Source organism: Myotis myotis, unplaced genomic scaffold, assembly GCF_014108235.1.
Source record: "Myotis myotis isolate mMyoMyo1 unplaced genomic scaffold, mMyoMyo1.p scaffold_m19_p_7, whole genome shotgun sequence".
NCBI lineage: Eukaryota > Metazoa > Chordata > Mammalia > Chiroptera > Vespertilionidae > Myotis > Myotis myotis.
In genome coordinates, this window is record NW_023416379.1 from 11,520,846 (window position 1) to 11,534,694 (window position 13,849).

Genomic DNA, 13,849 nt, shown 5'->3' on the forward strand with positions numbered 1-13,849 from the left:
CAATATTTTAAAATAAATTTGTTTATACATACTTATTGGCTTCATACAATGATACAAGTTATTTCTCTATTAATAATTCTGGGATGTAACTGTCAATGTTTACTTCAGTCTCATTGTCTTTGTTTTCACAGACCTGTAATAAATAGCCATAAAAAGATGAGATTTTTTGATGAATAACATTTAAAAAAGTATTTTCATTAATTAATTTTATTCCCCTTTTAAAGTCAGTTAATATTTAAAAATATAAATGGTTAAATTTATAATTTGAAATTATTGTGTTGGACATTTCAAATGCCTTTATAACTGCAAGGTTAAGGACAAGGTGCTTTCTGTTTTCATTACTGTTGTAAAGAAAACCTTTACCCAAGCCTAAAGTACTCTGAAGCTACTAAGCTGAACGTACAACTATTGATTATTAATTATTGAGCATCTCCTCTAAGATGTACTGCAGGCACCTGAAGCTCAGCATGTACAGACCTGGAGCCATGAGCTCTCTACTCAGGTGTGTTCTGACCATGTTTTCCCTTTTATCATTACAGTCCTATGGGAGCGAAAAACCTGGAAGTCACCAGAAACTCTCCCTTACTGCCCCCTCTCCCAGCCACTTGAAAGCTATTCCTTCTCTTATTTTTGTGAGCTTCCTTCTCATTTTCCTCATCCTCACGTACAATGCCTCACTGCATGCTCATCTCTTGTCAGGACTATGGGATTAACTCTGACCCATTCAGCTTCTCCATCACTCACAGAGGGATCCGCCTTAAGCACAAACTACATCTCTGCTCAGGATTTTTCTCTGGCTCCTCTGTGACTTCAGAACAAGGTCCAAACTCATTGGCATGGGTCTAAGGCTTTTTAATTTTTTCTGCTTGGACCTAATATTAATCAATATAATGTATATGCTCTTTAAAATTTGCATGCAATTGGAAGGTTCATAGGATTTTTAGGTGTCAAAAGTAATCACTTTCTAGGTACTGGGATTTCTTTTATGTTTTATGGTAAGAGTAGAAAGTGTAGGAATATGAATGATAAATGGCCAATAGAGATGAAATGCTTATAAAAATCAATAGCTTTAATGGCTCTAAAATATTTCAAGACATTAGCATTTGACATAAACAACATTGAAGAAAACCTTATTTAATGGAAAATTTTGGCTCAATTCTCAGGCTTTCTAACGTGTGATATTGAAAGACTGAGGAAATAGATCTTGATAGACCTCAGTGACATACAGGTAGATAGAGACTTAACTGAGGCTAAGATTGAGATTTGTAAAAAAGTCAGTACACTGAACTTCAATAAATGTAGTAAACTCTCTTCCTCTTCATTCTGTCTCTTCTGTGTTTGCCTGATTTTTCTCACCTTCCTATATAGATGTTGCATCCCCCAAGAAGTCTCTCCTGAAACCTCAAAGTCCAGGTTAGCATCCCTCTATATGCTTTCTTTAGGTCTTATACTTCCCCAAATGTGACATTATCATGTTATTTCTCTCTCCTGAACTACACTATAAGCTCTTGGATGACTGAGGATATTGTTAGGCTGATGTATTTCCACAATAAATAAAGGTTTACTAAAATGGCATGTAATGAACACCATGAAACTCAGAATGAATAACCACTTTTGGGTCCATTGCTCAAGATGCTGTGTAACAAATAACAATGAAGGTCAAATCCCCTATCAATGTCAATGTCACAGTTCATTCTTTCAAGTTCAGTTAATATTGATGAGGTTATAAACACATGGCTTTCTCCCTTGAATTTATTTCTCCATGCAAACACACCTCTCAATAGCCTAGCAACTCATCTGCCTTCTGCTGTTAAGGCTAGATGCATCCCACATTCCCTTAAATGAAAGGAATGATTCAGACTCATCTTCCACATATCCCTGTGAAGGAATAAAGGACAATTTTCCATCCAAGGTCAGTATAAACAACAATAGGTCAGTGTATCCAACAATAAAGAACTTCGCTAAGTTATGTTAAGGAGACCAACTCCTGCTTGGACTGGCTTTTCTGAGGCAGGTGTATGTGTGTGTGTTTGTGCTTCTGCTGGACTACAGGTAACTCACGGAGAGAAGCCCCAAGTGCCATATAAAATCTGCCTGGAATTCCTTGCATTACTACACTCTGTATAAACAGTGAGGAAGATACTGCAGTATGCCAGGTAAAAGGTGGTTATGGCCTCAATTCATCATGGATTCAATAGGTTAAAAATGAGAAAAGCCAAGACTTGAATAATTGGTTGTGGGGAATGGAGGTAATGGTGAGAACAATGGGAGAAAAAAGGGGTGATATAGAGACTTGGTATGTGATGATGCCAATGACTGATAAATAATATAGAAGCAAGTGCAGTGTTTCTGTCAGGGATATATATATATATATATATATATATATATATATATATATATATATAGTGATAAGAAATATAACCATTTTATGCAACTTAATTTTGGGGTATGCATGGATGGGTCTATCTCTGGTCTAAAACTCAGGGGAACCATAAATGTTGGAAATATGCACTTGATGGTCGTTAAGATAAGGTGTTAGCTAAAACTATAGGTGTCAAAGTTATTGCTTAGGAAGACTTCCTAGACTGAACAGAGCAGAAGGCCAAAAGAAAATCCATGAGAAAATCCTATGTTTAAATGCAAGATATGGAGAAGGAATCCATGAAGGAATTAGTCAGAGCTAGGAGCAGAACATAGAGAAAACTGTGGCTTGACATAAAGGAAGGAGATATTTCAAGAATAGGTCATGGTCAATAGTGGCGAACATGGTGTAGATTCCCCATAAGAAAAGGTTTGGAAACCACTGGGTTTGGCAATATGGAAATTGGTGGGCTTTGTGAGGGCAGTTTGAGTGGAGTGTTCTTAGCAAAAGGCAGCTTGTATGTGTTTGGACTGAGTTGTAAATGGGAAATGAGGAAAGGAAGACAACGAGTAGAGAACATTTATTAAAAACCTTTTCTGGACTTGCGCATTTGAGAACATAGTGCTACAGGGTTAAAGGAGAGCTTTTGTCTTTCATTTTCTTTTTGACTGACTGGGAAAAATTTAAGCATGCTTATGGACTACAGAGAACTGTTGGCAGAGAGGAAGACATTGAAGGTTTGGGAGAGAGGGAGATTATGAATGGGGTAGCATACCGGAAGAGGTGTCTTTATCTGGGCTAGATAGCATCAGTGGAATGCACTGATTCTTACTGCCTTTCCTCTCACTACCCCACCATGACTTTCTCTGTTCACGTGCTATTAATTATCTATTCACACACTTTGGCAGGATCTGCAACACGGCCCATCCATTTATGAGCCTTGTTTTTCCAAGTTCTCCTACAAAATTCGGGCAAAGGAAACTGGGATGGACCTGGTGATTGGTGAGTGAAAGATTTCCATTTGGTTATATACTTCTTTCTTAATTGCTACATTAACAATAAAACGACCTTATGATTCAGTTTTCTTCATCTAAAAGACAAGCTCAGTTTCAAAGTAAAGCAGCCATAAAATCTTCATGATAAGGTAAAAGTTTCTACAAAACCCAAATTAATGGGCGCAAATTCTCTGACTGCCTGAATTGAATTTAAACTACTGCATTACACACACTGCTCCAGAGAATACACAAAGTTCTGCTAACCTCAAGTGAAGCAGGAAGTTCTGGTAACAATAACGAACCATAGACACATGTAGGCTAGTCTAAAGGCAGATATCAAACTTTCAGCTTTTTAATTACCTGGTGAAAGCCCTTACTCTATTCCTGACCCGAGACCACCCCGCAGACTCACTCCTCCATCCCCATGTGTGACCTGCAGGACAGAGTAAGGGTTAGAAATGTGGCGAAGGTGTCCTGCTCTGCTTATTATGTGGTAGTTCTTACAAGCTGAGAATGTAATGCTTTGTCTTTTTAATTTCGTGAGTGTATATACAATTTAAAAGTCATAATGTAAAAATAGCAACATCAAAACAGCTCAGTCAGAATGACATGACTTCCTTAGATCCCTTTGTCCTATTGTCTCTTCATTCCTAATAATCTCATGTTCTATCTGACCATCTCCTGCTTCTCTTTTCCCATCTTTTCCTTTGGAAGCTCATGGCTGACATGAAAATTCTTTATCCACTGCCCTCACCCCACAGCCAACAATACTAACTTCCAACAGCAGCCTAGAAGCCTTTCCTGAAGTAATCAGTCAATACATCGACCAAGAAGTATGGCGAAGCACCAGGACTACTATCCTGAGAGGTGGGAAGGGGGTCTGCAGAGCTAGCAGCCATTGGCCGTATACCTCATTTTATTTTTTGGTGCTTGTCTGTACCGAGAGCACTACAAATTATTAAAATCTGAGTCCTAAGCCCCAGAAACAGTATAAAGAACCAGAGAGAGGCAAGAAAGGTACTTGTAGCATCAGAATGACCTGGAAGCCCAGTGGTGTTTGATAAGTTGTTACATCAGAGACTTGGGAAATTTGGTGTATTATCATCATTTGAATGACTTATATAAGAAATAGTCAGGATTCATAGAAATTCCAAGGTACTGTATACATTTCCCTCAAATGCTGGAAGAAACATATTAGTTAAGCGAATACCTAGGGAGACCTGGAATAAAGGCCCCCCTCCCCCACACACACACCTAGTGTTCTTCACAAATGAAGGCCACTTGTCTGGAAACTGTGAAATAGGAAACATACATATATTACAGAGTACATATGCATGCTTTGATGTTTGGGCATTTCTTGGTATAATCCTGAGAATTTTGATCTCTGCTTAACATCTAAAAAAGATAAATGCAAAGACAAAAATGATGAGGCAGGAGAAAAAAATTAAAATAAGCAAGCGAAGATTAAAGGTACCCAATCTATGACTCTTTTGGATTCACAGAAATTAGTAAATGAGACATTTCCATTCAGAGAGTGGCAGTCCCTACCTATGCATATTCAAATCACCATTAATTATTCAGTTCTTGTTGGATTCAGCCCCTTTATTTCTGTAGATTTTTCCTGCTTAATGGTGGCACAGATGGACTCACAATTGGAGAGCACGTCAAAAAGATTATATTTTGCAGGTGAAGTAGGAAAGCTGACTGACCTTCCTCTGGGCTTGGTTGATCATTACCCTGATCAAACAAAGGGCCACATGTTCCAGCTGCCCTTATGCCCTGGTTACCACAGTGAGAGAAAGAAAGGAAAGAAAGAGAGAGAGATAGAAAGAAGACTTAAGACAAGACAGATAATTTATATACATTGACAGATCATTTGAATACAGGCATGTTCCATGCACTCAAATACTTCATTTTTTTTTTTAAGGGACATTTAATGGGATGAAAATGACTCACAATAAATCATTTACTCTCTCTGTAATGTAAATAATAGCTTCTCACAACAAATTCAAACTTTTAAAATTAGAAATATTATGCAGTGCGAACATAGAAGCAAATCTGAATGCCTGATTAGGAGTGAAGATGAAAAGGGTGAGGGGCGAAAAGAAGAAATATCACATCAAGAGGATGCAGACATGCAGGAATCCATGTGACCACCTCTGCCGTCTGGCCATTTGTACAAGGGTGAGGGATTCATGGTTTTCTCCATCTTCTTTGAGCTTTCCACTTGAGCTTATGGCATTGGTTAGGTATTTGGATTTACATCAGATATTTTTGCAAGTAAACACTACAAAATGAATTTTGTCCCCAAACGAGTTTTAAAACCTAGTGCTCTTCTGAAACACATGGAAACATCTGGATACAGTAAGGTGTGGGGAAGAAAATTACAAATTATTATACACAACATGACCTTTTTCTTGAAAACATGTTTTGGGTATAAATATAAACAAAAAAAGTATTGGGGAAGGGATTAGGCCTCAAATTGCTGATGGTGTTTTTCCAGGGTATGGAAAATTACAGAGGACTTTCTGTTTAATGATTTCCTATAATAATTAAAAATTGTTGATTACTGTTGCAATTTGAAAAATTATAAAACTTTTTACATTATAATCTAAACATTGTTAAGGTTGAGGTGTTACTGATTACAGTGTTGAATATTTTCTAGTGACCAAGGACTAATGTGTGTTTCCTTAAGAACCCTGCTACTGAGCAGACCCTGTTTGAACCTGATGAACCAGAATCATTGACAGAAAAACCCTGAATACTTGCCTTAAGTTTAAGGAACTTCCTTGCAGTACCCCATTTCATTGGTCCCAAATCAAGGGGAAATGACAGATATTCTATTTGCCTATCATATTGTGGCAATTGCCCAAGGCAAGAGGAAAACCCAATCTAGCAGACCATTTGCACCTCTGCAATGAAAACAATAGCTGTTTTATTTAGACAAGAAAAAGTGTTTTGGAGAATGTGACTGGTGGAGGTAAGTAAATAAACTTAGCATGCAAGAAGCTCCCAAACTGAATGGCAACAGGGGTGACTACATTGAAGAGGAGGGGTGAGAAACATCAAACCAGCCCTAGAGTGACATCACTCTGAATATGAGATCATGTGTCTTAAAGACTCACTTTTGCCCTAGCCGGCTTGGCTCAGTGGATAGAGCATCAGCCTGAGGACTGAAGGGTCCCAGGTTCGATTCCGGCCAAGGGCACATGCCTGGGTTGCGGGCTCCATCCCCAGTGTGGGGTGTGCAGGAGGCAGCCAATCAATGATTCTCTCTCATCATTGATGTTTCTATCTCTCCCCTTCTCCCTTCCTCTTTGAAATCAATAAAGAAATATATTAAAAAAAAAGACCTCACTTTTAAAGAGGAAGTGAAGCTGAGAAAGGACTTTAGTTTTATTCATTAACTTTAAAAGATTAAAGACAAAGATTTTCGAGTGTAACACAAAGAAAATGTGACTGCAACACAATGCCATTTTATTTGACATTTCTAGGGCTGCTGAGTCAGGGGGGACTTGACCACTGTGCAATGCACAGAGCTAAACATGAGGATACAATTCACAGTCCATTCTCCTGGCAGCAACAAAGTCATTTGCTCAGTTTTGATGGTATAATTTCAAAGTACAAAGAGAAGGGTTTTGCACTTTTTGGCAACTTGAAGCCACATATATCTTGTAGTAAAGATTGCTTTGAACTAATTGTCAAAATGGCATTTTGCCTTCCATAGTTATTGGCCAAAATGAAATCAGGATCTCCTTCCTAAGTCATGAAGGTAGCTGAGGCCAACATGGGTGTTCAGATTTGTATCACATGTCAGCGGGTTAACTTTCAATCATCTGACCCTATTTTTGTTGCTCACTTCCAACAGCTGCAGATGGACATGTTCTGGGATAAAGGAGCTGTCTGAGGACATCATCAGTCTTTGCAGCTACTGAATCTATATGATTTTTTGGCCTACACTAGTACAATTGCTACTTAGTTCTTCCTGCTAAACTTGGTCTTTCTCAGGGAGATGTTATAACTCTGATAAGGAGATGCCTTCCATTCCACAGTTGCCTCTTTCTGGGACTCCTCGGAACAGCATACCCCAGGTGAAAGAGATAGCGTTCAGTGTCTCCATGGCAAGATAGCATTTCTTCAGCATGGTATCGTCTGTAATCTGCTGTCTCTATGAAGGGCATCTGCAACCGGCTTTGTCAAACAGAGTCAGATTGAGATCAAAGCTAAGGCCTTTGTGACTGGTTGGCTGGCAAGACAAGCAGAGCCGCAGAAGAACAATTGGGCGGCTGATGCACAGCTGATGGGTTCCCGTGCTTTCTCTCACGTCTGGTTTACCTCATTTTATCTACACTGATAAGAACAAGGAAAGTATGTGAACCGGACAGAGACTAATCATGACAGCATTAATATATTCACATAACAATCTAAAGGAATACTTATAACTCTCAAGCAGTATAAGGTTGATCTTTGAGCTGTAATTTGTATTGGTCACAGTGTCCATCCATGGGGATTTTAAAGCTTTCCATTCCATCTCTCCACCTGCCATCCTCAAGGAGAAGGAGTGTGTCCATGGATCCAGGAGGCACTGATCTGTTGCTAAGCCATGGAAGGTGGCTGAACACTGGTTCATAAAAGCACCCAGTTCTCAACCAAGAGGAATTTCCTACCCCATGGAGATTGTAAACCAGATTAAGTTTTAAAGAAGATAGAAATTTCCCTAAGAATATTGCTTTCTGAACTGATTATTGAATGTGGAATAGGATTTTTTTCATTCTGCGGAATTGTTCAAGCAGTTAGAAATCCCTGTAGTTGTCAAAAATAGTTCCATTTCTTTGATATTCTTTTCCTCATGTTAGCTTCAGTTACTTTTCAAGCTATACGCTTTCACATGTTTTCAGACATTTTCTATTAATTTTCTAGAATAGTCATATATCCTAATGTGCCACTGGGATTGAGTTTACACAATACTTTTCAAAGGTACCAGAACTTTTTTGAAATTATTATTGTAAATACTTATTGTAAATTCAGCACAACAAATTAAAAATAAAGTTATACCTGACTTATTTTCTAAATATAAATAGGACAAAATTTTATAAAGTGTTGTTTGTCTTTTCTTATAATTTTTAATCAGAACCATCATGTAAACATTCTCTAACCTCCATGGTTTGAAGGGCCAATAACTCACTGATACAACTCAACCAAATGCATGCTCCTTAAGTAAGTTTTCTGTGCCTAGCAGAGAGTGCTGCTAACAGTAAATTTATCTTCTATTTCAGGGCAAAAAGGTTCATGCACATCATTAGTTAGCTGGCATAAGCATGGTTTTAATACAAGCTCCTGTTATGTATGGTCACAGTAACATCATAACAGAAAAATAATCCTTCAATCTGGCAAAGGATGAGTTAAATTTATAAGAAAAAGTGAATGCTCTTAACTATTTCTGAATATTCATGATGTGAGTGGCAACTCTCTTATTTTGAACTGCAATGTTTAATAGGCAGTCGTCACATAATTATGGTGCTCTGGCAATAATAAAAAAATCTACGGGATGTCCTCTTTGTGCCAGGACTGTGCCAAGTGGGTTATATGCATTTCCTTAGTGAGTCAGCCATATGAGATAGGCACAATTATTGACTTATTTTTCAGACCAATAAGCTGTGCACTGAAGATGTTAGGTGGGTTCCCCATACTAACACATGGAGTAAGCAGCAGAGTTAAGAGTAAAAACTAAGCCCATAAGGTTAAAGCTTCCATAAGGTTAAAGCTTGCATTTTGAGATATTTCAATTCTGTCTAGGAGTGACTCTATGCCCTGTCCCGTCCACCCTCCTTCTCTTCACCCCCACTACATCCCTGTCCCATGTTATAGTCAGCTATTGTTGGCCTGTCATGAGCTGTTTAGGAGGAGTCTCTGAATTGGGCCTCAAGTCTCCAAATTATTTGCAAAAAACTTTCAGTTAATAATCAATTTTATGGCAGTTGGCAACAATTTTATTGTTTTGTTTCTCTCCCCAAATTTTCATATAATATAGATACAGCCAAAGAGAACTATGGAATTACTTTAAAAGTAAACTATGAAACCTTATATCCAGTTATTTTTATTGATGAATTACAATAAAAGTTAAAGGTGAAATGCCTTAAGAATTTGGTTTCAAGTAGATCAATTGATTGAGATAGAGATATGTTTCTTTATGCTTCCTACATGCCAGGCACTGTACCAGGTACTTCACCACATTATCTTATAAGACTTCACAACAAGCTGTGACAAAGTGCCTTCATTTTCACTATTTTACAGGTGAGGGGACCTCTGCTTAGGGAGGTGAAGCAACTTCTCCAAGCCCATGAGCTTAAAAGTGACAGGGCTATAACTTTGTATTTTCAAACTCTTTTTTGTTACATCTCCCAAATGCAAAAGGTGTGATTTTTGGCAGCTCAGATGTGACTTATGTCCACCATGTGGAAATCGGCCATTCTTCTGCTTCTTCTTTCTGGGAACACAAAGGCAGGGCTACAGGTTCTATATCAATACAAAGTAAAACGTTTCATAAGCTACTTATTTAAAAGTTATTTTTCCCTTCCCTGAACATGGGCCCTTTTGACTCACAGTAATAAACACCAAACCACCCAAGACAAGTGTATAATCTTAGAGTCCTAAAAATATCATGGCAAGCTAACAAGAAAAATGTCCAATACTATGAAACATAACAAAACCTGTCTTTAGTATCACCCTGTTCAACCTTGAATATATTAGTTATAACTCTGCCGGTACAAGAGGAAACACACTTCAGTGCGTGGCATGCAGGAAGCAAAAAGAAAAAGAGCAGTACTTTCACCTGCATTTATTTTGAATTCTGTGACAGGCTTCCTTTTCATCACTCGGAGAGAATTTCCTTCTTTTTTTCTACTGATTTGTTAGCAAATCAAGGCCCTGAAATCAGGACTGTGAAAGTAAAAAAAAAAAAAGCACTGTAGATTTTTTTTCTCTACCTTGAAAGGAAAAAGAGTTTACCCTCTCAGCACAACAGATGGTTTTAAATGCAGTGATTACAAAATTCTGAGGGTAAAATGGTTTAATTACAAAGTCAATACTGCCTCCAACCTGGGCTGAGTCTTGAGCGTAAAAACAACAGACGGAGTAGTGCAAACGCTGGGACAATGTTTAACCAGAACTTTGCATAGCTACTGCCGCAGGCTCTTCCATGGGGCTTCAGTAAACGGCAGAGCACCTACCTGACTGGGTTCCTATTCATTGAATGTTCCCGGAGGACGATGAGTTATGGACGTGTATTCATCTCGCTGTGCAGTATTTATACATTCACACAGGGAAGCCTGATGAGGTCTACTGGAACCCAATATTCTGAGATAGGGTTCAATGTCAGCAAAGATGAGCAATTAGGGAAAGGTAAGGATACACAAAGAGGAAGTTTGCCACGGGAATGAATTTGCAGTTCATTAAAAAAGACAACATTATGAAATGATACGTTAGTAAATCTTATTTCCAAACATTAAATGGTCACTTTTGGCTTAACCTGAAAGGAAAAGCAATGGCATGGTAAGAAATGATTCCATTGCTAGATATCTGTAAAGTTGCGTTTGTTGTTGTTTTAATCACATAAGAAGGCAAGTTGACTTTCTTTGTAAAATTTATCTTCTTTTTTCTAAAACAAGAAGGGCTGGAGGATACAACAAAATTTATTCATGGATTAAATTCTGATTCTAATTAAAGTTATAATACTAAAATATAAAATTAGAGGGCGTGGTGAAGGCTTTCTTATAAGCCTAGCAATAAACTCATCAACAAATGACTGCGATTCTTTCATTTTATCCATTAAATGGAATTAGAATCATCCATGAAACTGGATGTACTAGAAAAACACATGCATTTTCCTTATGCTGGTGTATTTCTGCCTCATGTTCCCTAAATATCAAATATAGGCAATTACAAAATAGGGTCACTGAGCAGGTGTGGGAGGGTCTAAATAGTCCAGTAAAATAAACATCTCTGATGGTCTTATCTCTGCACCTTCTGATTTTAATAAATGTCACCAGGATAACCTAAAACAACTCCTCTTGCCACTCTCTGTAGGGAATTAAAATCAGAACCATTTCTAATCTGTTTAGGTTTCTCTGGAAGGAAAATTGCCTCATTCCATCAGGAAGTGCCTGGGATTACATTCAACAACAGTTGGAAAGGTTGATGTTGAGGTTAAAATGAAGAAAAAGAAAAAGTATAGGGAAATAAATACTATGTTCTAAAAATAATGACTAAACAGGTGCTTTCAAAACATTACATTTCAAGGCAGACTAAGTACCCTCTGAATCATAATTACCACACATTAATTTCACTTTTGAAGACGTTATTAGAATTTAATTACCCAAATTCATAGTAATAAGACATATCTAGTGGCTTACTAATTTCTTTCTCTGCTATAGGTTTTGTGAAGGGCCCTAAAGCAAAAGGAGACATTTTACTCTTCTAAAACTCATAACAAAATTATGATGTTCTCTAGTGTTAAGTTCTTGAAAATGATACATTTGAAACTCATTCATTCACTCTCTTTCACTTCCTTTTTGACAGGCAACAATTCTAATGTACAGGGTGTCCCAAAGAATGTATACACACACTTTAACAACTGATAGCTCAATTTTGAAAATGAAATGTATTGTAATAAACACTACCTTTATAATTATCCAAAGTGTATGTAGACATTTTGGGACACCCTATATTTAACATAGAGCTTTAAGAAAATGCTTTGTACTGCAATACCAGAAATATAGGCAGTTCTACTTATCTTAAGTGTACAACTTGGTGCAACCAGTCCCAGATCAAGATACAGACACTGCTAAACCCCCACAAGCCTTCTTGTGCCCTTTTCTTGTCACTGTCAGCTCAGGGGAACCACTCTCCTGGCTCTCAACAGAGGAGATTAATTTTGCTGATTTTGTACAGAATCAGAACCACACCGTGGGCACCTATACGTATCTGGCCTCTCTAATTCAACATTGTGTTCTTAAGATTTGGCTATGTTTTTGTGTACAATTGATTGTTCTTTCTTACTGCTGTGACTTTACCACTGTTCTTTTTCACTCTATTGTTGATTCACATTTGGGTAAGTCCCAGTTTTGTTCTTGCTAATAAGGTTGCTAAGAACCTTCTAGGCCATTTTTTGGTGAACACATGTGGAACTGTAAGTCACGATGTACATATATGTTCACTTTTAGTTAATCAGGTCCCAGCTATATCCCAAAGTGAGTGCTTCTATGTTCTTGCACAGTGTAAATTGTGGTTTTGTACGCACATGTTTTTGTTCATTATAAATGGTTTTGTTATATATCTCATTTTGTTTTCTACTTTTCCCCCACTCAGGATTATGGATTTGAGATCCATGCATGCCCCTATGATCAGGTCTGTTTCCTCTACTGCACATTACTGCACGATGGATAACAACATTTTATAACAACAGGGGGAAAGTTTCATCCGGACAACAACATTCTATAGGCCCACTTAAAACCAAGTCTATTTGATTCTGTGGGCAATATTAATAAAATTCAATACATTAAGAAGATAAAACTTTATAAAATATGATCCAAATTTTATATTTAAATGTATATATCTGAAAGGAAGTATGCCTGATATAATGTTTACTTGGCAAAAGATTTAGGGTGCTTTTTTTTGTTTCTTTGCATTTTTCTGTATTTTTCCCAAGGATATTACAACCAGGAAAGGGTAAGTAAAAACAGAAAACATATAACCTATGAGTGCTGTCTTTGCATGAAGTGTTAGAAAATATTCTTACTTTTTTATATCTTGACTAGTTGTTTTCACATTATTGTTTTCGTAATTATAATTTGCAGTCTGTGCAAATCATGATTGCCATCACCTTGAATACTACCTTGTTTCAGTATTTTTGTCTTTTCTCTTCACTAGTTTCTCCTATTCTGCACCATTTTTCATTAGGAAGTCCAACTAGAGGTCAGGACCTCCCTCTTCTCCAGGGGGCGGCCCTTGATAAAGGAGATGAAATGGGGAAACCAGGGCACAGAATAGGACAAGAACGATCTTTCCATGTAACTGGCAAGTCAGAGGCTCCTCTCATTTCTTCACCCCCTCTCTAGCCGCATGCCCTTGGCATCGCTTCAGGGAGCCTCTAGGCCACAACCACCACGCTCCTAAACTATCCTGCCTATTGACCGTTCTCTGTCACAGAGCCTTTTCCGTCCTGCAGCCCATCCCCTCAGGCCCCTGTTGTGTGCACCTAGCAACCTGGAAGCTGGATAATTACATAAATAAATCTCCCAAATGAAGGTGCTGTACCAAGTAGGAGTTACCTCTTCCTTATTTTTGCCATTGTAATAAAAGACACACCCTTGGTTGACTTGTGACTCTCTAGAATTATCTAATTCACCTTGGTTGTCTGACTTGCTGGACCAACTAGAATTGAAAACTGGATAGAAAGTGGGGGCTCTCCCTGGCAGACCAGCACCCTTCTCAC